Consider the following 24738-nt stretch of genomic DNA (forward strand, 5'->3'; position numbering starts at 1 on the left):
CATATAGTTCTCCTTTTATATGTCTGTTATTTTTTTGACACTATACTTTTAAAAAGATAAAAGCCATTCTTAGCTCATAGGTCATGGTTTGCTTACCCTACCTCTAGAGCAAAGGTGTTAAGATTCTTTTAAACACAGAAAACTTTTATTTAACCCTTACGGTAACTACAGTAATCAAAATCAGCCCAAGTGGAGTGGCTGGAAGGCTGTTGGCAGTCCTAGGACTCCACCTACGCTAGTTTCTCTTCTTGGTCTTAGATAGCCCAGAGGCAACCCACACAGAGCATGAGTGCTCTTGGAGACAGCAGCTTAGATATCAGATATCTGTACCTCAGAGAATTCCCAAAACTTTCAGCAGTAACAAAAGTGTGCAAGTATCAAAAAATGCTCAGACCTTATATCAACAAGGAAGGAAGCACATAATAGGTTGACAGGTATCATGTGTACATTTTGTCTATGGAATTACTATGTTCAGTATCGCAAGTAAAAATCACTTTCTTTATCTCTCACAATACATCATGTCTTTAATAGAAATGCCTTTACAGTACTCATTTCCTTTTTTGTCCCAGTTCTACCAGAAGGAGCATACTTTTATCTCCTTACACCCAGAATATCTGTGCAAGACTCTGAATTGATTCCCTTGCAGGTTCCTTATAGACTCTACACTCTTTGCCCTAGCCAGCCTACCCTAGATAGGCTAAGTTTGCAATTACATTGATTTGATTCAGTCTCCCCATTCTTTCAATAACCTACATTCAATTCAATTCACTTGATCACTGATCAGATATTTATGATGCCTTGCATTTAATGTGCTAGAAACTGCAGGATCCTCAGATACATGTTAGAGTGTCTGCCTTCTAATAGAAGAGATAAGACAGTGACAGAATAACTGTGATAGAAGGTGGAATGTGACAAGAACCATTTGAGTAGTGCAAGCAAAGTTCAGTAAAGTGCTACAGAGAATTTCTGGCCAGTGAGATGCAGAAGATTTGAGAAGTCACTGAAGATTTACTAGGAGGTCACTACAGAAAGATGGAAGTGGCAGGAAATTGTGGTGAAGAGAAAGGCATGAGCAAATGCATGGTAGTAGGAAAGCATAGAGATCATTCTGGAAGTTGTGGCCATATAATTTTAGTAGTTAAGTGATGGAACAAACCTGGAGAAGGAGTTAAGCCACATCTGTAGAAAGCCTAGGATGCCAAGCCATGTTGTTTGAGTTGTACTCAGTGGAATTTGGAGAACAGCCTATGTGGTTTGAAGTCCCTATACCCTATGATTAGGTGAATGTATGGTTGGTTTGCATAGCCATGAATAGTGAAAGGGCTCTGAACTGATAGGGAACTCATGGATTTGAATTTCTGTGATAGCTGCCTCTGCTTCATTATTCTAGATTATCAATAAACCAAAGGAAAATAAATGAAATGATCGTTTACATTTCTACTGTGAAATGTGTGTATGGACTATGGAGTGATGGTGCTATATGCAAAGTGAGAAAGGGTTCTAGAAAATGACAAGAATAACTGGGGTGGATTTCCAAGAACAGATGAGATACAGTGGGGTTGTGTTCAGTAAAAATGGAAAATAAAAAAAAAATTTGTCTGTAACCTTTTCAATGTAATACTGCAGATCAAAGCTTCCTGCCACCCTCACATTAGATCATGAAATCCTAAGGGAAGGAAGCATATTTGCTTTGATTCTTGTTTGTATTCCCAGCACATAGCAGAGAGCCTGGCTCGTAACAACCACTCAGTAAATGTTGCTTGAATGAATGATCTCTCCAAACTCCATCAAAACCTCTGCTCCAGAGGAAAATCTGTAACCAAATGCATGCTAACGAATGAATGATTATCCATATGTTAAAAGGAATTTCCCTTGTAAGAAATGAATATGGAATAGCCCATTGCCAAATAAGTTCAATTTTAATGGCAGCACACATAGAAGAGAAAGAATATTTAGAAGAGCAATAATGGTCTACATAGCTGGATTCCCAATGGACTATTTCCCACCTTTTCTACATCTGGGGCCCCTTGATTCCCATCTAAAAGCCTAGATATTACAAGTACAACTGACTTTAACTAAGCTTACTCTGTCTTATGCTGCCACATGGCAAGAAAAGAACGTCTGAATCAGACCCTGTAGATAATCCTAATTTTTTTCCAGATTGTAAAGAAAGCCGTGTGCTACCATCCCCCTGAGGGAGTCACCAGGCTCTAAGTCCAGTGTCCTGATTACTTGGTCTCCCTATCTGCAAAAAACTTCTAACCTTTCATATGGGAATCCTTCCACAGATAAAACACTCACTCTGCTATATCAGGCTGTATTTGTGTTAAATTCTCTTCCTTCAGCATTTAGGAGATTTGACATGCCTTGTATTCATGGTTTCCACCTGGCTTCTCTGATTAATGCCTACTGCATACAGCTTAGACAAAATAATATTGTTGGTCAAAATGGCTATCAGAGTGGGAAGGGTTCTAGAAAATGGCAAGAATATCTTCTCAGAGTGGGAAGATGCTCTAATGGTTCAATTTCAAGTATATAAAACGTCTGTACCTAAATATAGTTTCTGCATTGATGTTAAATGTGTCATCATTGCTTCCACTTGAGCATGGTACACAGTCTCCATGCCACATTCTGAAACATTCTGAGCAGTTTTGAAGAGAAAACAGCAAGAATATAAAAATTGCAATAAATACAAATACCATTTGCTGCTTTAATCCAACTGTATCAACCTGTATACAGAGGCGAAATTTTATCAAAACACTATGAACTAATGAAAGTCTTGTCTATGTTGCATTTTTCACTGGCCACAAATAAATTAACCAACACCTTCCGTTTCTAGTGACAGAAACCCAACTCAAACCAGCATCAGCCAGAATTTTATGAAGAATGAGTTGCCTTTCATAACTGTCAAGTACAGTATGGTGTTGCTTCAGTACAAGCTGGCCAAGCAGCTCAGATAGCATCATCAGGGACCCAAGGCTCCTTCTCCAGTATTCTTAATACCTTCTGTGACACAGACATGTTGGTTTTCAGAACATCAAGATCCTAGCTGAGACACAGCACCTTCCTGGATAGAAGTATTAGTTTCCTATTGTTGCTGTAACAAATTACTATGAACTTGATGACTTAAAACAACACAAATTTATTATCTTTACAGTTCTGGGGGCAGACATCTGCAATAGATCCCATGGGGCTAAAATCAAGGTGCTGACAGGGCTGCATTCCTTTCTGAAGATTCTCAGGACTTTCTTGCCTTTTCCTGCTTCTAGAGGATGCTTGCATTCATTGGCTCACAATCGTATCACTCTGTGCTGTTCTTGTCACATCTTCTCTAACTCTTCTGCCTTCCTCTTTCACTTTTAAGAATGCTTGTGATTATATTAGACCCTCCATAAAATCCCACAGAATCTTCCCATCTTAAGACTTTCAACCTAATTCCATTTGCAAAGTTTCTTTAGCCATGTAAAGTAATATATTTACAGGTTCTGGAGATTCGGAGGGCCATTATTCTGCCTACCACAACAAGTTTGGCAAAAAAAAAAAAAAAAAAAAAATTCCTTGGAAGAACTTTGAGTGATCTGGCTTATTTGATGTGATAACCTCCAATCAACCTCTTTGCCTAGGAGGACTGTATACTCTGATTGGCTAGCTGGAGGTCACATGACACCATGTCTGCTAATGAGGGGCCAGGCTTGATGGTTTGGTTTTGAATCATACCACGTGGAACGGTTTCTCTGTGGGGGAAAAAAGGGAATTTCTTATTAGAGGTTACTTTTTGAGGGCCTCAAAAAGAGAGGTCCCAAAGAGAACACAAAAGGAAGGTAAAAATATAAAGAGTGCTACCGCCCCTCACAACCTCATCATGGGCTAGCTCTGACTCTTCTCATGTCAGCATGTAAATGGACCCTTGGTAAAGGACCTATTTCTCAAATGGGGTCTTTCCTTTCCCATTCATCTAGTCTCCTACTCCTTCCTTAGAACCAGTGACAGCTTTTCCTTCAGAACTCCCATTCCTTGTGCCTGCAAGGTGGCAAGATCTGCTCTGTCTCAGAGGAGAGGCAATTGTTCATGGGCAGAGCTATCCCTCCAAGGGCAGCAGCTCCTCTGCATTTGGGCATTAATTCATAATCAAACATTGATGAATCATCCTATTTTACTGAAAAGTACAGTCCTTAAGTCAACCACCTAATCTAAGGGAAGAAATTAAACTCTAAACCAACATAAACACATTACAAGTCATTAGTGTAATTAAAAAGGAATGTATAATTAAAACATTTGTGTATTTTAGCTCAAATTCATCTGCGGTCGGAAATTTTAATGAACTGTTCATCAAAGAAGTCTCGGGAGTCTGGGGATAAGTTTAGCATAACAAGAAACTGAATGTTTTCTTCCCTCTGCTTCAGGAGCCCCATTCCCTCTGGTTTCTAAAAAGCAACCTGTCATTGGTTCCACCAAACTAATAATGATTCTAAGTGGTTATGATTGCTTCTGTGTTTTAAACTGATGTTATCTTTTTATCCCTTAAGAATCATGTTTTTCATAATTACTTCTCTTTTGTCCTTTCCTTAAGACAAATGATTTTGTAATTAGCGATGAAGGAAGGAGTCGTCACTCCAAGACATCTGTCAAGTTGTCAGGAAGTATGTCTCCCTGTAGCTATATTTAAACTTTCTGTTTAATAGCCTCTTGCTTTATTTCACAAGAACATCTCTGTGGAATCATGCCTAGGATCCCCTAATGATCAGGTTCTATAAAACATAGAGCAATTAGACTGCAAGAAATATTGCTCCCCAGAATGTCCTTCCTATTCATAATGTGCACCTCTCCCTCCTAACACTCCCTTTCTTGGGACTCCCCACCCACATGGATGTTTCCTTCCTCACACTCTGGTGGGCTCTAGTTTTAGGCTCTAGCAGATGAGATGGTGGAGTGTGTCAACAATTAGCCTAACAATTTCTCCAACTTCAGCATTCAGTTGTAACAATGCTCTGTCTCCAAATGAATGGCAAGCCATTGAAAGAAACAAAATACATCTCCCTTGGAGGGAGCAAAGCCTTAACAGTGCTGTGTATTTCCCTGCACCCTACAGAGAAATGACATGCTTGCTCACATGTTTGTAGTTCTTCTGTATCACCTGCAGTAAGAAAGAGCATCCCGGTGACTCCTAAAGCCTCCTTGCTTAGAAACTGAATCCAGACTGACAGAAACATTCTGTGGAGTGCTGAGAAATATGGACAGTTCCTCTTACCATAGGATTCAAGGTTACTGTCAATCTACAATACCCATGCCATTCTGTCAGTAGCTAACACCCTAAATGTCACAGAAATCTCAAGATGCTCTAATCACTCTTTATTTTTCAATAGCCCATTTAACCCATGACTCTTGTTCTTCATAACAGAAAGCTGGTATAGGGAGGGGAGAGATTTTCGGAGAGCCATACACCAAGGATCAGATAGATCCAGAGATAGCAAAACTTAGTGAACTCCTAGACTGATTGTGACTTTTCACCTGGCCTGGACAGAGATGGAGACAGGACTGACCCATATTGAATGAAGGTTTGAATGTTTGGGTACTCTACCAGCCTTTCCCTCTCTCAAGACACCCATACTACTGGCCTGGATCCCAGGGACCTGCCTGCCAAACCCTTGAAATTAGCTGGAAATTATCAGGATAAAGTGGGAAAACTATTGCTTAAGCTACTTTTCCTTACAAGGGCATTTTCATTTAACAGTAGACTCTTAAAGATCAAAAAGGCTCCATGAAACAAAAAAGAACTGTTATAAATTAGAGGCATCAGAGGGGTTAGGGAGTTAAAATATTTGCTTTCTCATGAGGACCAGCATACTGGTCTTGGATCCCTTCTCAGTGCATCATGCAGTGCTTGCTTATTCTTTCAGCATGAGTATAGTCATGAGCATAGTGCAAGTTGTGGGCAGAGATATGACAAACTCTGTAGATGAAAGGATAAGGAAAATAATTAAATCAGTGTGTTTACTTTTCTGGTTAGTTTCCCAACCTATTCCTTCATGGAGCTCATGGATCACAATTATATTGAAGATGAAATAAAATCACAAGATACCTCTGAGCTTCCGATTCTCTTTTTCTATTCCAAATGCCACTCCTTCCTTATAGCTATTTCAATCTTCCTTACATTCTTTTCACTCCTATTTCATCTTTTTAGAAACCATTCTTCACATTAGTGTCAGACCTAAAATACTAGTTGTAGCACTGCTTTGTCTTTCTGCTGTCAAGAGGATAAAAAGGCTCCCCAACACCTATGTGTTAATGCATAGTTTCATGTCAACTGCCCTCACCGCATCCATCCTTGTTGTTCATCATTTCTCAGCAGTGGACTTTCTGATCTCATTAAATTGGGTACCTCCCTTTGCTCCACCCACTTCACCTGACTCCCTGTTGTCTCAACTTATTGGCAATATTGCAGAAAGTAGAAATATTGAGAAGATCTGAAAATACCATGTAGCAGCCACGTCAGCCCTAGTCTCTTACTTCTAGACTTCCACAAGAAAGAAATGAATTTCACCTGTATGACCTGTTAGTTACACATATTCAAGGACAGGTGATCCCTCTCCTTTATTTGTTCCTTGGTTTGTTTATTTATTTATTTGATGATGCAGTGAATACTCTAAAACTCTTTAATTTAAATGATGAAAACTCCCTTGGAGCCCTTATTTGGAAGGTGCTAACTATCCACCACTTCTAATGTTCATCTTTGGACTCCCTTTCCTCTTTGGCAGTGTTTTGCCTAACAAGTGCCTAAAGGGGAAAAATATTATATAAACATAAAATTGTATTCCTATTCCTATTATACCACTCATTTAGTCAGTAATATCTATGGTCCTGGGTGGTGCTTTCTGACTTTTATGTAAACTTGCAAACATTTAGAGGCATAGCTTGAGTGCAGAGAAGTAACCCAAAAAACTTTTCCTTAAATGTTTTTCAGACTATAGCACTCTAAAAGTTGTGGGTGGAATAAATGAATAAATAAACAAATCATAAACAGATAGTGAAAATCCTATATTAAAAAAAGAACAAGGACAGATATGACATATAAGAGAGTGAGCAAGTGAAAAGGTTTTACATAGGAAGCTCTAAAAATCTCACATACATTGACATCATGTGAACCAAAGAATATTTTTATTTATTTATTTTTTTAATTTATTTTTTATTGGTGTTCAATTTACTAACATACAGAATAACCCCCAGTGCCCGTCACCCATTCACTCCCACCCCCCGCCCTCCTCCCCTTCTACCACCCCTAGTTCGTTTCCCAGAGTTAGCAGTCTTTACGTTCTGTCTCCCTTTCTGATATTTCCCACACATTTCTTCCCCCTTCCCTTATATTCCCTTTCACTATTATTTATATTCCCCAAATGAATGAGAACATATAATGTTTGTCCTTCTCCGACTGGCTTACTTCACTCAGCATAATACCCTCCAGTTCCATCCACGTTGAAGCAAATGGTGGGTATTTGTCATTTCTAATAGCTGAGTAATATTCCATTGTATACATAAACCACATCTTCTTTATCCATTCATCTTTCGTTGGACACCGAGGCTCCTTCCACAGTTTGGCTATTGTGGCCACTGCTGCTATAAACATCGGGGTGCAGGTGTCCCGGCGTTTCATTGCATTTGTCTCTTTGGGGTAAATCCCCAACAGTGCAATTGCTGGGTCGTAGGGCAGGTATATTTTTAACTGTTTGAGGAACCTCCACACAGTTTTCCAGAGTGGCTGCACCAGTTCACATTCCCACCAACAGTGTATGAGGGTTCCCTTTTCTCCGCATCCTCTCCAACATTGGTTGTTTCCTGTCTTGTTAATTTTCCCCATTCTCACTGGTGTGAGGTGGTATCTCATTGTGGATTTGATTTGTATTTCCCTGATGGCAAGTGATGCAGAGCATTTTCTCATGTGCATGTTGGCCATGTCTATGTCTTCCTCTGTGAGATTTCTGAACCAAAGAATATTTTCTAAATGTTATAAGATTTTTTTAATTTATGATAGTCACACAGAGAGAGAGAGAGGCAGAGACACAGGCAGAGGGAGAAGCAGGCTCCATGCACCGGGAGCCCGACGTGGGATTCGATCCCGGGTCTCCAGGATCGCGCCCTGGGCCAAAGGCAGGCGCCAAACCGCTGCGCCACCCAGGGATCCCCCTAAATGTTATAAGATTTAAAAAAAATAACCTAGTGTCATCTTTGATCCTTACCACTCCCATTCCTTGAAGCAATATTTATTGATGAATTGGGGGGCTACTAGAGTTCATATTTGAAAAGTTCTACATATTAATGGGAAAATAGAAGAAACTGAGTAAAGGCGGAATTTTAGGGAGCAATACTCCAAAATGGAGGAAGGATCTTGGCCACCAAGAGAAACAAATGATGAGAGCAGAGACATCATGGTTGCAGGAAGAAGATCATGTAATCTGTACCCTATGAAGAAACCTGGCGCATAGTAGATTCTCAAACCATATGTAAGTAAAAGAAGACTAGAGAGAAACAGCCATGGTCAGCTTACTATGACATAGTAGCCAAGAAAAACTTTTCATGACTTAAAAGTGTGTTATGTAGAGAGAATCATTTAGCAGAAGGGAGAGACAGGCCAACAGAGGCCAGGGTCATCTCAGCAGCAACCTAACTGGACCAATGATCACCGACTAGATACAATGTCACCTCTAACACCTTAGCACCACCTAGCTCCTCTTTGGGGAAAAAGGAAACTTTATCATCCCCACTGTACAATGATGCAAAGTGTCCAAGTAACTTTCAAAATAGGGCCAGTCTCCTGTGCAGAAAAAGGAATAGCATCAAGCAAAAGGCTATGGAGGTGTGATGGGTGCCAAAAAAGATGTTTTCAGGTAGTGCCTTTTACACATTATTGCCTATTATGATTTATCTTTTAGATTGGATATGATCCTTATAAGGCTTTTCTTTAGTGTGAACCCCTCTGGGAGAAGTGATATATGAAGTGCCCAACATATTAATATGAAGATGCATATGAGGTCATATTTCCAAGAGGCTGGGAGGATTTTAGAAAAATAAGAATTTGAGGGGCTCAAGACCTAAACAGGTAAAGAGGCTGGGATCTTGCTATAAGATGACAATAGAGTCCATCACAAGTGACGTTCTTTGTTTATATGTCCAGAATCAATGTTAAAACTGCTTTTGCATTATTTTAATATCACTGTCCACAGATCCAACTTATGGCTTAATTTTTCACAATTTTCCTGTAACAAAATGAGAACAATGCACTATATACTCTGTTTCTCTCTGTCTCTCTCTTTCACACATGCACACACGTTCACTGACATACACACATACTTCCACTCACACGTGTACACATACACCAAACTTTGAGGTCTTTACTGGGATGACTGAATATTGAATGAAACCTCAATGAAATATCCTATAATCCAGATGCTAAGTCCTTGATGATCTTGAAATCTTTGATCTCACTGAAGATGCCATCATGGATATATTACTGATACTTGTTTGTTCATAGCCAGATCAATGATTTTTTTGGTGTTAGCATAAAAAGGAAAAGGAGAAAAGAAACTAGGAAAAAGAAAAGAAATATAAAGGTAATCAATATGATCAGATTAAATACAAAAAAGATCTTTCTAACCATTTTAACTATTTAGTAAAGGAAGAAATGGCTTTCAATTTGATGGATGGCCTATCATTTTATAAACACTGGTCATATCAAGGATGCTATAGAAAAGGGGTCCTCTTAAAGTTCCTCAGTTGGATACAGGGACCATGGATTTCTTCAGCCTTTTTCTATCTCCATGATTTTACTCTTCTATCATCCCATGTGAAGGATACTTCCTGATGTGAAAAGCTCTTGTACATATTGCCAGCTCTGCAGCCTCCATAAAACTCATACCTTTTCTGGATATGCATGTTCCCAGTTGTGCACACACATTCAAACTGAGGCTTTCAAAATTGTTGATGTCAGCAAGGTGAGTATTTAGGTGAACTGGATCTGTCAGAGAAAATATTTTCAAGATGTCTCTGGTGACCATGTTTTTCATTAAGGTTTTCAGTTACACTTGGTATAATTAATCCTAAGATTGTAATCTTATTCAGAAAAATAAAGTATCAGAGGATGCTGCTAAATAGATTTCCTGGCTATAAAAATACTACTCCAGAGACTAGGAAGCAAACATGATGGCTACTATTGTCTTTGCAATGACTCTTGAAATATGTTAATAAATACTGGGTTTCACAATCCCCAAGCAAATAAATATTTAATTGTAACAATGGGTATTTATCTAAAACCCCTGGGTCAAATCTCATGTATTATGATTTAGAAAATCATACATGTAATGATTTAACCCTTAAATATCTCCCACAATACATTGCCTTGGGGCCCAGAATGCAACCATTAAAATCCTATCCGGTTGCCAGTTAGACATGGTGAATTAAACAGACACATTTATCTTCTATTTGCTCTTGAAGATTTATATGGGGACATTAGAAGAAATAAGAGAAGAGAAAAGAAAAGAAAAAAGAAAAGAAAAAAGGGGGGAGGGAGGGAACAAAGGAGGGAGGAAGGAACAGAGTGACAAGAGTCAATGAAAGAAGCCAACAAACTTGAGGAACTAGAATGAGATAAGCAGGGGCTTACTGGCTGAACATCTCAGAGGAAGTTGATACCTGAATGTCTGCTAGTCAATAGCCAAATATTAGCAAAACCATTCATGGTATAAGCCTGGAAATGTTTAGAATTTAGATATGCTGGCATTTTGGATGATGAAGTACCAGTTAGGTCTTAAAACTGCACGATACATTGAAAGTCTTTATAGGGGCAATAAAAAAACCTAGGACTTAGATGTTAGTCGTCATCTTGGATAGCCAGGAAATTCAATGTACCAATGGGGTCAGAAGACTGCAAGTTTGTCTTCTGGAACAATGAGACCATAGAAGCTCTGATTTTTAGAAATCATAGCCTTAACTAAACATTGAGGTAAAATGTTGCATCAAAAACAGATTATTAATGAAAGCCTACATAACCAACTAATCACATCCTGGCCTACTCTTCTTTATCATCTTTGAGAATGTTAGGAAATTGAGCTTTTTACTTCTCAAGTCAGTCTGACACTCTGGCCTAGATGGAAATGCTGTCACCCCCTGATAAACCTAGAGTGACATCTGCCATTTGACACTCATTGCTCTTTAAAAAAAAAAAAAAAAAAAAAGATTTTATTTATTTATTCATGAGAGACACACAGAGCGAGGCAGAGACATAGGCAGAGGAAGAAGCAGGCTTCCTGGGGGAGCCCGATGCGATACTAGGTCCTAGGACCCCAGGATCACAACCTAAGCTAAAGGCAGATGCTCAACCACTGAGCCAGCCAGGTGCCCCTGACAGTCCCTGCTCTTGAACTCAGAAATCTAGATCAGAGCTTTATTCTTAATTATGAATATACCAGAAGTGATAACCAGGTGTTTGTGGAAGGTCTGAAAAATAAGAATGAAAGATCAAAAGGAAGAGATTAAATAAGACCAGAAGAAACAGAGACAATGTAAGGAGCAAAAGAAAACCTCCAATAATCTAAAAAGGGTTTTTTTCCTGAAAGAAAAGTGAAGACATCTATGAAATGAAAATTGGTTTCTTCACAAGAGGAATATTCAGAGAAAAATATGGGCTATAGTAAATTAAAAAAATGGAGCAGAAATGTGAACGCTCAACCCAAGGAATAGATATTAAAGAAACCTTCTTAGGGTACCTAGGTGGCTCAGTTGCTTGAGTGTCTGACTCGATTTGGGCTCAGGTCATGATCTCAGGGTCCTAGGATTGAGTTCTGTGTTGGACTCGGCCCTCAGTGGGAAGTCTACTTGAGTTATCTCTCTCTCCCTCTCCCTCTGCTCTTTTCTGCATGCACTCACACACTCTCTTTCTCTCTCAAATAAATAAATAAATCTGTAAAGAAATCTAAAAGGCAAAATAATAAGACAATGGGAAAATAAAAGAGAAAATATAAGAAAACTAAAACATTTGTGAGAGTTACAGTACAAAGAGTAATAGAAGTTATGATAATGGATGAGACAAAACTGAATAGAAATTATCTAAGAAATAATACAAGATAATTTCCCAGATTTAAAAGACATGTTTCCAGCTTAAAAAAAAAAAATGAGGCAACCAGGGGCACTTGGGTGGTTCAGTCCATTAAGCATCCAGCTCCCGATTTTGGCTTAAGTCATGATTTCAGGATCATGAGATGGAGTCTCATATTGGGCTCTGCTCTGCACAGTGGAGCTGGCTTAAGATTCTCCCTTTCCTTCTCTTTCTGCCCCTCTTCACTTCATGCATGCATACACTCTCTTTCCCTGTCTCTAAAAAAACAAAAAATGAGGCTACCAAATATCATGTAAAATGAATGAGAACAGAACCCTCAGCAAAGGGTGTCATTGTGAAAATCCAGAACTGGAGGGTTAAAGAGAAGATCCTAAATGGCTATAGACAATGAAAGGAGAGGGTTTGGAAACAGACTTACATTTCATTTCTAAAGAGGAGATATTTGAAGCTTAAAGAAAATAGAGAAAAGCTTTCAAATTTATAAAGAAGATAATCTTCTACTTAGAATCTAATATCCAGCCAAACAATCAAATATGAAGAGAAAATAAAGACATGTTCAGACATGCTGAGTTTCAAACTCAAAAAAATGTATGTTCTATTTATCCTTTCTTAGAAAGCTGCTATAACAGATTCCTATCTACGTAAGAAAGATGGAAACATATAATTCAGGACATGGGGCTTCACCAAAGGAAGAGGCAATGGAATTCTCCAGATGATGATGAAGGGAAATCCTAACTTTATAGATGTGTCTATCCTAGACTGAAGTAAGGAGAAAGAGGGCTACAGAATAGATGTCTCAAAAAAAAAAAAAAAAAGAAAGAAAGAAAGAAAGAAGAAAGAAAAAAAGAAAGAAAGAAAGAAAGAAAGAAAGAAAGAAAGAAAGAAAGAAAAAAAAAAAGAAAGAAAAAGTTCAACTGATGTTAATTCTAAGATACTTGTAACTATATTAGATATTATGTACTCTATTTGGGGTGAATCAGAAAACTAAACAAAAATAGAGACAATTATTAACTACCGAGAAAAGAAAAAGTTGGATGAAATGTACAGTGTAATCATAGTTCATGATTACAATGTCCATTATAATGTTAATAGACCAGAAGCATATAGCGTGGCTATTGTGCTACATAGGACTGAACGTACTCCGTCCAATCAGTTTGTGTTTATTGTGCTTTATTACTAGATGTCACAAGTATGTCTGTGTGTGTCTAATTCTTGTCTTTCCACTTAAACTAGAAGCTCGTTGGGGAAAAACAGCACCTTCCATTTCTCTAAATGCCCATAGTAGTGGGCCAATGTCTCAGTAAAAAAAAAGGCAAGGCAGTGGCCAAATCTTTAAATTACTAACATCTAGGTGTGAGGAAGAAAACAAGCTTAGAGTCAGTACATAAAAGGACTAAATAATAATCACCACAAATAAGATACTTGCAGTAATAATGTGAATATAAGAATCGGCTCTTTCCTGGGTACTGAAAAGTATTGGTTGCTGTGCTAAGTGCTTTATATGCCTTAACTCATTTAAACTTTAAAACAAAATTACAAGTCAAATATTGTTATGATTTCCATTTTACAGGAGAGAATATTGAATCACGACGAGTTTAAGTGTGACAGGGCCAAATGGGACAGCATATAAGCTCCTCCTTGCCCAACCAGACTGTGTGTCTTGAACTTCACTGGTAACACTGTCCAGAATGTTCTCATTTATCTCCATGTGTAGTCCTCTTCCAGAATCTATACTCAAAGGACAGGTACCTTGTCTCAGACATTCCTTTAACTCACATATTTCTAAGCAGAGCAACTCGCGTGGAGTGAGCTCTCAGCTCTTATGTATGAGCTGAACAAATGAGAAAGCTGTGATGGATGAGGAGGCCTGCTGCGTAGTCTTTGACATAACACAGACAGACGGAGTCGTGGGAGATTGGGGCAGACGTGGCTCCATATACCATTTACCATTAAATGATCCTAAATAACTGTTCCAAAATGCAAATTCTGGTCAAAATGTTTTATGTGATATAGGTGAAAACATATTTGGTACAATTTAAAACTTTTTCCAAAAATGAAATCAAAACAGTATTTACATATCTTTTTGTGTTAATTTATATTGCTAATGGCTTAGCTTTTGAGGATTTGAGTCAGTGTAACTCAGGATGATTTTAATAAGTATTTTTATATTAGGTACAACAAATAAGATGGTTTTGGCTCAGCCTCAAAAAACAAAGAAAACATTGAGGAAAATGCTGCTGTATTCAAACATTTCACATCATTTTGTTAATTTCTTACTTTGCCAATATCTAAAAAGTTGAGGAAAGACAGATTTCTTAAAGAGATAGACTGGATACTAGTTTTCTTAATTCAAGTCAGCAAATGAAACTGCACAGCTGAAAATTCTGGTTTGTTAAATTCTGATTAAATGGAGGTCTGTTTTTATTTTGTTTTGTTTTGTTTGTTTTTCTGTATCAGGACTTCACAAGCTTATCCAACAATCAATACATGCTTTTATTTTTGTCTTAACCAAGCTATGGGACTTTCAAATTATTGTCTGGGTTTTAGTCCCTCAGGTATGAGGCATTTCAGTCTGAAAAGACTTCTGAGCCCTTTGCTGTGTGTGTGTTAATTAGAGTTGGTTTCCTGATCTTTGCTGTCAGTTTCCTCTGCTCCACAATTTGAAAGACAGTGATGCTAAACCAATCCTCAAAGGTCTCTGGAGACCATTTCCAGTTGCATTACTGATTTATTTTTGTCTTGACCAGATGGCTCCAGGTTCCTATGACTGTACGGGAGTCCTTTTGATTACTCTATTTATCTCTCCCGGTGCTCAATTTAAGGGTCAAATCTCATGTAACACATTTGCCAGCAAGATAAACCATTCAAGCCCACTGCTGCTTGGACACCATACTTCTGACATATGCTCTGTGCCTCATTACACACCAAAGTTATTAGATTTAATACATATTTTTATAAACTCCATAACAATAGCAGGCAGCGTTTTTGTTGGTTTGTTTGCTGATCCCTCAGAACATGCAGCCAATGAAAGACCATGAGCCAGGAGGACTTTGCAGGAAGGAGGGGACTCTGTGGGTCCCCCAAGGCTCTCTCACTGAGGCCTTCCTTGCCTTTATGGAGGTGGCCATGAAAAAGATGAGCAGAACATTTTTAATGAAACCAATAAAAATGCAAAGGAAGATTTAATGTTTAAAGAAACAATAAATCAAAACTGACAACTGAAATGCAATATTTCACCATGAGATTGAGGAAATCAATTCATCCAAAGGGCACACTTGGCTTCTGTTAAAAAAAAAATCCCCACATACTCACACAATAAAAGCTATCATATCAGGCGAAGCTAAATAAGCTCTAGTTAATGGATTTTGAAACCTTGAAAAACATGCATGAAGCCAGACAATACAGAGACTCTCATGGCATTTGGATACACACACACACACACCCCCCACAATATGTACAATCCAAGAATCATATATTACTGGACTCCCTCTAAGCGGGGCAGGGAGGATATCAAAAAAGTGCCCTTTGTTCAAGATGCTCTATAGGCTCAGGTTTGCCTAATTGTCAGGTTATTTCCCTTTAAGACTTCTCATACTTTGAAAAATATAAGTGAATCCTAAAAATGGAAATAGTAACCCAGTTTCCATCCTCAGGAAGAAAACAAAGAGAATTAGATGCTTTGGGCCCATCTCATCAAGTTTATGTAAAGAGACCCCTAGGAAAATTAATTTTAACAAAAAGTATTCTTGCCTCATAAGGGTTCACAAGTCAATGAGAAGTGTCACCTGTACTATAAATTATAATACAATGTGGTTTATAACAATAGTGATAACAGAGGTTAAAATATGCAATAAAATGTGCCCAGGCATCTTAGAATGATTTAAAGACATGTGATTGATGTAGACCTTAAAGGATGAGATGGAAGATTGCAAGCTGATAAAATTTGGGGAACAGAAAAGAGAGTTAAGGGTAGAGAATGATTTCAATAGTGCAATTTAAGGGAGTTCTAGTTCAAGATGGCAACACAAGAAGATCCTGGACTTACCTCCTTCCAAGTATACACTGAATCTACAGCTATAGATGGAACAATTTCCTTCAACAAATAAACACACACCATAAAGAGTGGCAGAGCAATCCCTTCACATCAGGCAAGTGAGCAGGAAACCACACTGAAGTCAGTAGGAAAGGCTGAGACACAATCTCACCATAAACCCCATTCTTGTCATAGCAACCCCCACAATCAGGAGGGAACTCAAAACTCAGAACTTTTCCTGAAAGAATGAAAGGTTTATACCCATATTGGGTACCCTGATTTTAAAACTGGCACCTGAGAGACAAGCCCCCAAAACATCTATCTCTCTTTGAAAACTAAAGAGGTTCCATACCCATGAACCTGAAAAACAGACTCATCTGCCCTGGGACCCACAGAAAAGCAGCCCTTTGAAAAGCACCCAGACTTTATGTGAAAGAGACCTGTTTCCTAATTTTATTGCCCTAATTTGAGGGCAGAAGCCTGCTGGGGTAGTTTCCATAGACAAAGGCTGCTGGGTGCCATCTTCCTGCTCTCTATCTGCCTTGCTAAAACCAGTGGGCATCATCTATTTTTTTTTCTATTTTTTTATTTCTTTTTTTTTTCTTTTTCTTCTTTCCTTTTTCAAATTTTCTTCTCTTTTCACTATCTTTCTTTCTTTCTTTCTTTCTTTCTTTCTTTCTTTCTTTCTTTCTCTCTCTCTCTCTTTCTTTCTTTCTTTCTTTCTTTCTTTCTTTCTTTCTTTCTTTCTTTCTCTGCCATCTTTGTACTTTCCCTCCGCCTCCCTCCAGCTAGTAGGTGCCATCTACACACCCTCCCTTTGCTGCACTAGGTATTTTCAAGAAGGGAGCTTCTACAGATGTCTGGTGCCCCAGTTTTTATGTCTGGTGACCTGGTTCTTATGGCTATAACCCAGGGGCCACTAACTGATCACCTGTCTCTGGAGGTCAAGGGGGCTCATGTTTCTGGGTCCTATGGGACAATAACAAACAGAGATTCAGTTCTTGGCAGGTCACTACTCTCAGGGCACTGCACAGACAGGAGAATAAGACACATACTCAGTCTTTCTAAGAAAAAGGCCTATTTCCTTGGCCAGGAGCTTTGGGCTGTGGGGCAGGATCCTGGTTTAGCAAACTTAAAGGGGCCTAAGGAGCTACTCTAAGGGAATAGAGGCTGGTGGATACAGTGTTTGTGCCCTTCCTCTGCTTCTCTCCAATTTACCAGTATCTTCCAAGAAAAAGCTCACACCTTTCTCTGCTACCTTGATTATTGTAGCTGCTGCCAGGGGACACTGCTACACCTCCTGGGTCTGGCGGCCAGTGGCATTTATGCTTGTGGGTCCAAAAGGATTCTAACCAATGGAGAAGCTGTTCTTAAACAGCTACCACTTCCAGGACACAGCAAGAGGCAATAGATCCAGGAGCTCTAACTTTCTGTGAAAAAGGCTTAATTAGCTTATCATCATAGCTATAGTCTGAGGGAAGTCTTCTGATTAAACATACTTCTAAGAACTAACTTTGAACCTTTTCTGTGACCTTGGAGGCCAGGCAGTATCTTTGTACTCTCCCTCTGAAACATTTCAGAGCATCAGCATCTCTTGGAGGGAAGTTCTTATATGTGTCTGGTGCTACAGTTTTCTAATCTAGTGTCCTGTGGGGAGTGTGCGTGTGTGTATGTGTGTGTGTGTGTGTGTGTGTGTGTGTGGCTGATAGGGGATACCACTTGATTTGAAGGCTTTTGTGGCCAAGAGAGCTTGAATTCTTGGTTCCCTCAGGATGGTAACAACTAGAGAGACAGTTTTTGGCAGGCTATCACTCCCGGGCACTGCATAGACAGAAGATTCAAACACCCAGTCTTTCTATGAAAGAGGCTTACTTGCTAGTCTTAGAAACCTGGCCTTATGGGCAAGCTTCAAATTTGCCACACATCTAGAGGCTATGGTACTCTCAGGGAACATAAGCCAGAGGATGCCATCTTTGTGTTCTCCCTCTGCCTTGCAATAGCTTACCAGTATTTCCCAGAGAGGAACCTATACACTTTGTTTGGATCTCTGATTATTGTGACTGCTGCCTAGGGGACACCTCCAGATTGCCTGGCTCTGGTTTATGCTTACAGTCCCACTGGTATGTAGATATTGGCATCCTTTAAAAGCTGCTGCCTGAGGGTCTGGCTTCCTATCAGCCTGAACCTAGGTGCTGACTGAGATCCTCCCCTTTGAGACAATGACTGGTTTTGGCACACCATCAATGACTGGGAGCTATTAAAAATAAAATAGGCTACTTAAACAAACATGAAGGTTTGAGAGACAACCAAGAGCTAGGGAAAAGTTGAATGATAAGTTTTATCTCCTATACAAGGCCAATAGTTCAAGACTGGGAGAGGTAGTTCTTTCATCTAATTCATAGAGACAAATACAGACTCAGGCAAAATGAAGAAACAGAGGAACACATTATAAATTAAAGAATAAAATAAAACCCTAGAAAAAATCCTTAATGAAAGAGATAAATAATTTACCTGATAAAGAATTCAAAGTAATGGTCATAAAGATGCCCAGTGCATTTAGGAGAAGAGTGGATGAGTATAATGAGAACTTCAATAAAAAGAAAATATAAGAAAATATCAAACAGCAGTCTTAGAACAGGATACAAATAACCAAACTCAAAAATACACTAGAGAGGTTCAACAACAGATTAGATGAAGCAGAAGAAAGGACTGGAAACCAAGAAGACAGGACAGTGGAACTTGCCCAATCAGATCATTAAAAAGAAAAAAAAAAAAATGGGCAGAAGTGCAAATGTAGAAGAAAGCTGGGGTGGCTATATTTATATCAGTCAAAAGAGAAAGTAAACAAAGACTATAAGAAACAAAGAAGAGGATTACACAATGAAAAATGGGTCAATCCAACAAGAGGATATAATGTTTGTAAGTATTTACACACCCAGCATAGGAGCACCTAAATATGTAAAGCAAATAACAACAGACTTAAAGGCAGAAATAGCAACACAATAATAATAGGGGGCTTTGGTACTTACTTACATCAATGGATAGATTATCCAGAGAGAAATTATAATTTAAATGAAATTTTAAAATAAAATTGTTAAAAAATAGTTGCAATTAGGTAAAGACAGAAACAAAGCAGTGCAAAGAATATATGAAAGACAGGGGATTTGTGTTCAGAAGGTGATGTGAGAGACTAGAGGACAGAATGGTAGTATCCATAATAGATAATAATGGAACTGATGAAAATGTCTGTGTATGGGCTGTTTAGTCTCAGTACTATGCCAGATGGTTATCATGAATTTCACATACAATCCTCTCCCTCGCTCTTCAAGGCAGGTATTAACTTCATTTTACAGGTGAAGAAGCTGGGGCAATGCAATGTTATATTATTTGCCCAGTGTCCCAGGGTTTGTAAGTGGCAGAGCCAAGATTCCAAACCTCTGTGTGACTCTGTGACATGGGTACACTGTGGATCTCTGTACTGGTGCCAGACAGGACCTGAGCAGGAGGCTTTTGACTGACCAGTCAGCTAGTTTACCGCTGACTCAGCTCACTACCACACTCATGTATTTGCAGTGCCCCCATGTGCCCTCTCCCATATTGTCCAGTACCACTGCTATCACAAAACCTCCCATGATTTGTCCAACCCTTAACCCTGAGTTTTGTTAACTACAGCAATTGCAGTTCCATTTCCATACTCCATTATCTTCTTGCAGTATTCTGAAAGCGTTGGTTCATGTGTGTGTTTTATCTTCCTAAAGAAATGTCTACTTATTGGAGAAGAAATATTTTTCTGCCCTTTACTTATTTTTTTGTCTTCTACAGAATTAAGAAGTTAATTCCCCTATGCTGATTGATCGATTTTTCCTTAACATTCTTCTCAGCCCCACCCTAAATGCTTACCAAATGCCATACTGAATGCTTCCCTCAAAAACTAAGTCCTGGAACACAGGTTTTCTGCATGCAAGCCTGATGTAGACTCTGGAACATAAGTAATCTCACTTTTCACAGATATTACCAGATTCAGTGATATTGGGGAATTTGACAAGAGTCACACAATGCCAGTGTAAAGAGGAGAGGGTTAAGGTTTGAACATGAGTTAGTCCTCTAGAGCTAAGCAAGATCTCTTCCTGTATGGTCCAGTCTCCTCTTAGTACCTATTTCCATTGGATCCCTACTCTACTTGTTTTTTCTTGTACTTTGTAAACTTTTATTATCGCTACATTGCTTGGTTAAAACAAATAAATGAGTGTTTCTTCCAGTGATCTTTAATGTAGGTGCAAAAATGTAAATAGAGGGGATATATATCTTCTAAATATCTTGTTTTTCTGTTTCACAAAAACAAATTTTAACCATTTTGTAGAATACTTTTCAAGAATGCTTATTTTGCATTTTCATAGAGTTCTTGAATACACTTTAAAATATAGGGATCCCTGGGTGGCGCAGTGGTTTAGCGCCTGCCTTTGGCCCAGGGCGCGATCCTGGAGACCCAGGATCGAATCCCACGTCAGGCTCCCAGTGCATGGAGCCTGCTTCTCCCTCTGCCTGTGTCTCTGCCTCTCTCTCTCTCTCTGTGACTATCATAAATAAATAAAAATTAAAAAAAATTAAAAAAAAAATAAAAATAAAATAAAATATATTTTTAGGAGTGCCTGGGGGCTCAGTTGGTAAGTGCCTGCCTTCAGCATAGGTCATGATCTCAGGGTCCTGGGATAGGACTGAGACCTATATCAGGTTCCCTGATCAGTAGGGGGTCTGCTTGTCCCTCTGCCCCTACTCCCTACTAGTTCTCTCTCTTTCTTTTGCTCTATCTCAAATAAATAAATAAATAATCTTTAAAAAATACATTTTTATAGATATCAATTTTGTGCTATGAAGCAATATGTTCATTGTTTTTTACTTTTTTGTTTGTTTCTTCCTTCAATTACATGTCAGCTGTCACATACCCTTCTGTTATCAGAAATATATCTAAAAGCCCACTTCTAGGTCACTGCTTTTAATTCCTGTGGGAAGAGATGCTCGCAAAGCAAGCTTGTTAATGAAATCACAATGCCTGAATGACACCCAAGGGAATAAAATGTATAGGTTTAGTGCCTGGGCTTTGTCACAGCTGTTTTGGGAGCTTAAAGGCCTTTGCGACATCTTCCTTGTCCATGTCTTTGGTGAGCTGGCTGAAGTCAGATTCCTTGGACAGATATTATGGCAAATTCAAGTTCTGTGCAGAGTCTTCTGCAAAGTCTTTTTAGTGATAGCAACAAAGGAACACAAAATTATTTTGATTCTTAAATTCATTATCTAATTTTGGAGACTAAAAATACATAATAGATATATTACCAAAAAAGTAGATAAGCATCAAAAAAGACTTTACGGCCAGTTAAGTATGGAGCTAATGTACCTTTGAAGAAGTGAAAGATATATCTGGAACAGACACTCCTGGCTGGGTGAAACCATGGAGGTAAGAGTACAGAGGTCACACAGGGGTTCGTTAATAACTTAGGTGGGCTTGATGTCTGGCCAGCAGGAGATGTGATGATTTATTTCTGAGGGAGGATAAAAATCTTCAGTGCCCAGAGTTCCCTTGTGTTCGTATGTACTCAGAACGTCTTTGGGATTCTTATCGGCTGCTCCTAATTTAGACCTGTGACTGTCAGCTGTTTTGCAGAGCCAGGGCCTCTCTGAAGTCATCCTTATGAGGCTTTGTGAAAAATTTGGACAGCTTAGGACACACACATGTAGGGAAGGAAAAAAGAGAAAGAGAGAGAGATAAGAAAGTAGGTAGATTTTATTTTATTTTATTTTTTACAGTTGGCCTTTATTTTTTAAATAACCTTGTACTCCTTTTCAATTTCCCCTTAGAACCGTTTCTTCTCTGCTCGCTCCCTTTTTCTTCATTATTTTAATGGCTACATCTTTGCTCTGATGTGTCAATGGGAGTGGAAAATCCTGTGAAGCCAGGGCTTAATGAAACGCCAGCTGGAACAGAGGGATAAAGTTTCTTTGGAGCAGCTTCAAAGGGATGCGGGCTGGGCGAGCTCCGGGACAATGGCGCTCAGGCCAGAGGACGGGGACAGGCGGCCAGCTGGCCCTGGCTGGCCCTAACGAGGCGTAAAGGGATGGGGACCCACGTCACTGAGCCGTCAGGGGTGCAGGATGGGGGATTTCAAGTGTTCTTTCTCACACACAGGCTGTGTCCTTATATTTCACAACAAATGGTATTTTAATGATACGAGGGGCCAAAATGTGACTTCTGCTGGGAGAAACATGAGCTAATTTTGTTCAAATGCCTTGGCTTCCTGAAGCCTGCCGAGGACCTCCCCTCCCTTTCTCCCATTTTGAAATAAATTTTACATTTCTTTTTATAGGAGAATTAACACAGAAACTTTAGTTTTGATAGGGTTTGAGAGAGATTTATGAACACTCATTGGTCATTTTTGGTCAGGTGGCATTTCTCTTTTCTTTTTTTGTGAATAAAGCAGGCAAAGTGACTTGGAAATAGGCTATAAATCTAGAAGGCTCAAATGCCATGTCTAGTTGTGGGCCTCCTTTAGACCTCAGCTTTAGAGGTCCTTGTACCTTGAATGATATCAAATTTAATCAGCTGCAGTTTACACGTAGAAGGGATTTTTTAGAAAACAACAAGGTATCTTAGCCTCTACACAGTTCACTTATGTATATTAACATGCCTAGTATCAACCTGCTTTCTTACTCCTGGAATTTTGCTATTGAGGGCATGTATTTGATCAATTAGGTTGACTAACTTATTGAGTCGCTATTTTCAGAATTCTTAAAACTGTGTTTATAGTGGACTTTGTAAGCTGAGTCTTCCAAATTCTGACATACTTCAAGTCTAGAATAAGAATGGAAAAGATAATTTTCAGCCATTTCCCTTGCTTATGAGAACTTACAACAAGGGTTTGGGTTATGTTTTATGTTCCAAACAACTGAGAAATCAAGATTGATGAAGTCTGTGCTCCTCATGGCTTAGAAAATATACAATGTGATCCTTTGTTCAACTCCATAAGCAGGTATAAATCACCCACCATTTGCAGGTATTCAGCTACCTGCCAAGGAATAAACCCAAATAGGAGATTGCCCTGCCTTCAGGAGACTTTCCTACAGGCAAGAGAGATAGGAGTCTATGTATAAAATTCCATTTTTGCTAGTCAAAACAGCAGAACAGCAGAAACTTCATATGGTCTAATTTAATTTTATGGTAAATTCTTAAAAAGAATTGTGTAGAATACTGTGGCTTTTGGCCAAGGATTCCCAAAGGAGATGATGTTTGAATTTGACAGGTAAAGAGAGAAAGATATTCCAGAGGAAATTCCATAAAGCCTAAAGGAAAGAAGCAACATGGTATGTGAGGAAAACTATAAAAAAACAGCATAATGGCTTTCAATCAGTCAAAGAAGCAAAGAGGTTCTGGGGATGGTGCCAGCAAGATCAGTCAGACAAGAACAAGGAGGACTTTGGTGTCTGGCTTGGGCTTAATTCTATAGATTGGGAGGAAAGGGGATGTTTCAATGACTAAAGTGATCCAGTCAAGTATAGCATGTTGGGTACATCATTCTGCCTCTCCCATGGAAGACAGATTTCCTGAAGTGGTTATCCTCCACTTGCTCCACCCCTCACACACCTGTCCTCTGTACTTTGTCTTGCAGGCTATCACTATGGCCTATACTACCTAGGCCCCTTGCCATCTCAACGTTGGTAGGGGTTTACCCATGGAAAACACTGACAACAGTTTGAGGTCAGTCAGAAGGAGGGATAGTTTGTTATATTTATTCCCCTGGTCCCTCTATGCCTCCTTACATGTTCAGCCATGGTTGTTCTCCTCCATGGTCACACCTATCAGGCAGTCTTTCTTCTTTGGCACTGGCTCTGACCTGACTCCTTTAGGGGTGGTCATGACTTCCTGCTCTTGCTAGTTTGTGTCTTTCACCAAGTTCTTTTGGCTTCTTTACCTCACCACCCCCTTACCATTAAGAATGTTTCCTTTATTAAAGTCAATTAACTCCCCTGAGCTTAGCATCTCATTTATTGCCAGGACATTGATAGAGTGTTAAAGATGTCAATAGAAAGTTTCATTGGGAGAACACTGATAGCTCCCTTGACAGAGATGAGGTGTTAGACTGCACCTGTTTTATTCTAGAGGAATTCAGGACATAAAAATTATTGACCAATCAGTGACCCATCAGTATGAGGTCAATTTTAGAGGGGTAGTCAGAAGACTAGAAAAAGATCCTAAGAGGCAAGCAAAGGTCAATGCCATTGGGGCCACAGGAATGGGGCTAGAGATATTGCAGTGAATGCTGATCCTAACACAAAAATAGTTTGAGTCTGGTCTATTTGAAAGACTTACCATGCTGTGAGTATTCTAAAGTGCTCTACTCAGGTATAGGTCTAATATATAACTGTAATAATTACTACATTTCCTTTGGATATTTTTATGCTTAGATTAGTATGTTTTCATCCTACACAGAAGTAAATCGGATGCTTGTAAGTGGATAAGAGATAGTATATCTCCCAGTTCTTTGGTTTAACTAGAGCCACTCTTTTTTTTAAGACCTTATTTTGGGGTGCCTGGCTGGTTCAGTCAGTTAAA

General features: G+C 39.0%; 1 long non-coding RNA gene across 2 annotated transcripts in view; it reads right to left on the reverse strand.

Moving 5' to 3' along the window:
* Positions 1 to 7642: 7642 nt before the first annotated feature.
* The window catches only part of LOC144315668 (uncharacterized), a 72536-nt gene continuing 55440 nt past the window's right edge, over positions 7643 to 24738 (reverse strand). Inside the window, exons 2-4 of one of the 2 annotated variants that reach the window (XR_013381409.1) lie at positions 21529 to 21849; positions 9908 to 10006; positions 7643 to 7973 (exon numbers count right to left, since the gene is read on the reverse strand). This is a non-coding gene — a long non-coding RNA (uncharacterized LOC144315668). Of the gene's footprint in view, positions 10007 to 21528; positions 21850 to 24738 lie in introns of both variants that reach the window. The other variant, XR_013381408.1, reaches the window with a different exon arrangement.

The sequence above is a fragment of the Canis aureus genome, chromosome 6, assembly GCF_053574225.1.
Source record: "Canis aureus isolate CA01 chromosome 6, VMU_Caureus_v.1.0, whole genome shotgun sequence".
In the NCBI taxonomy this organism is placed as follows: domain Eukaryota; kingdom Metazoa; phylum Chordata; class Mammalia; order Carnivora; family Canidae; genus Canis; species Canis aureus.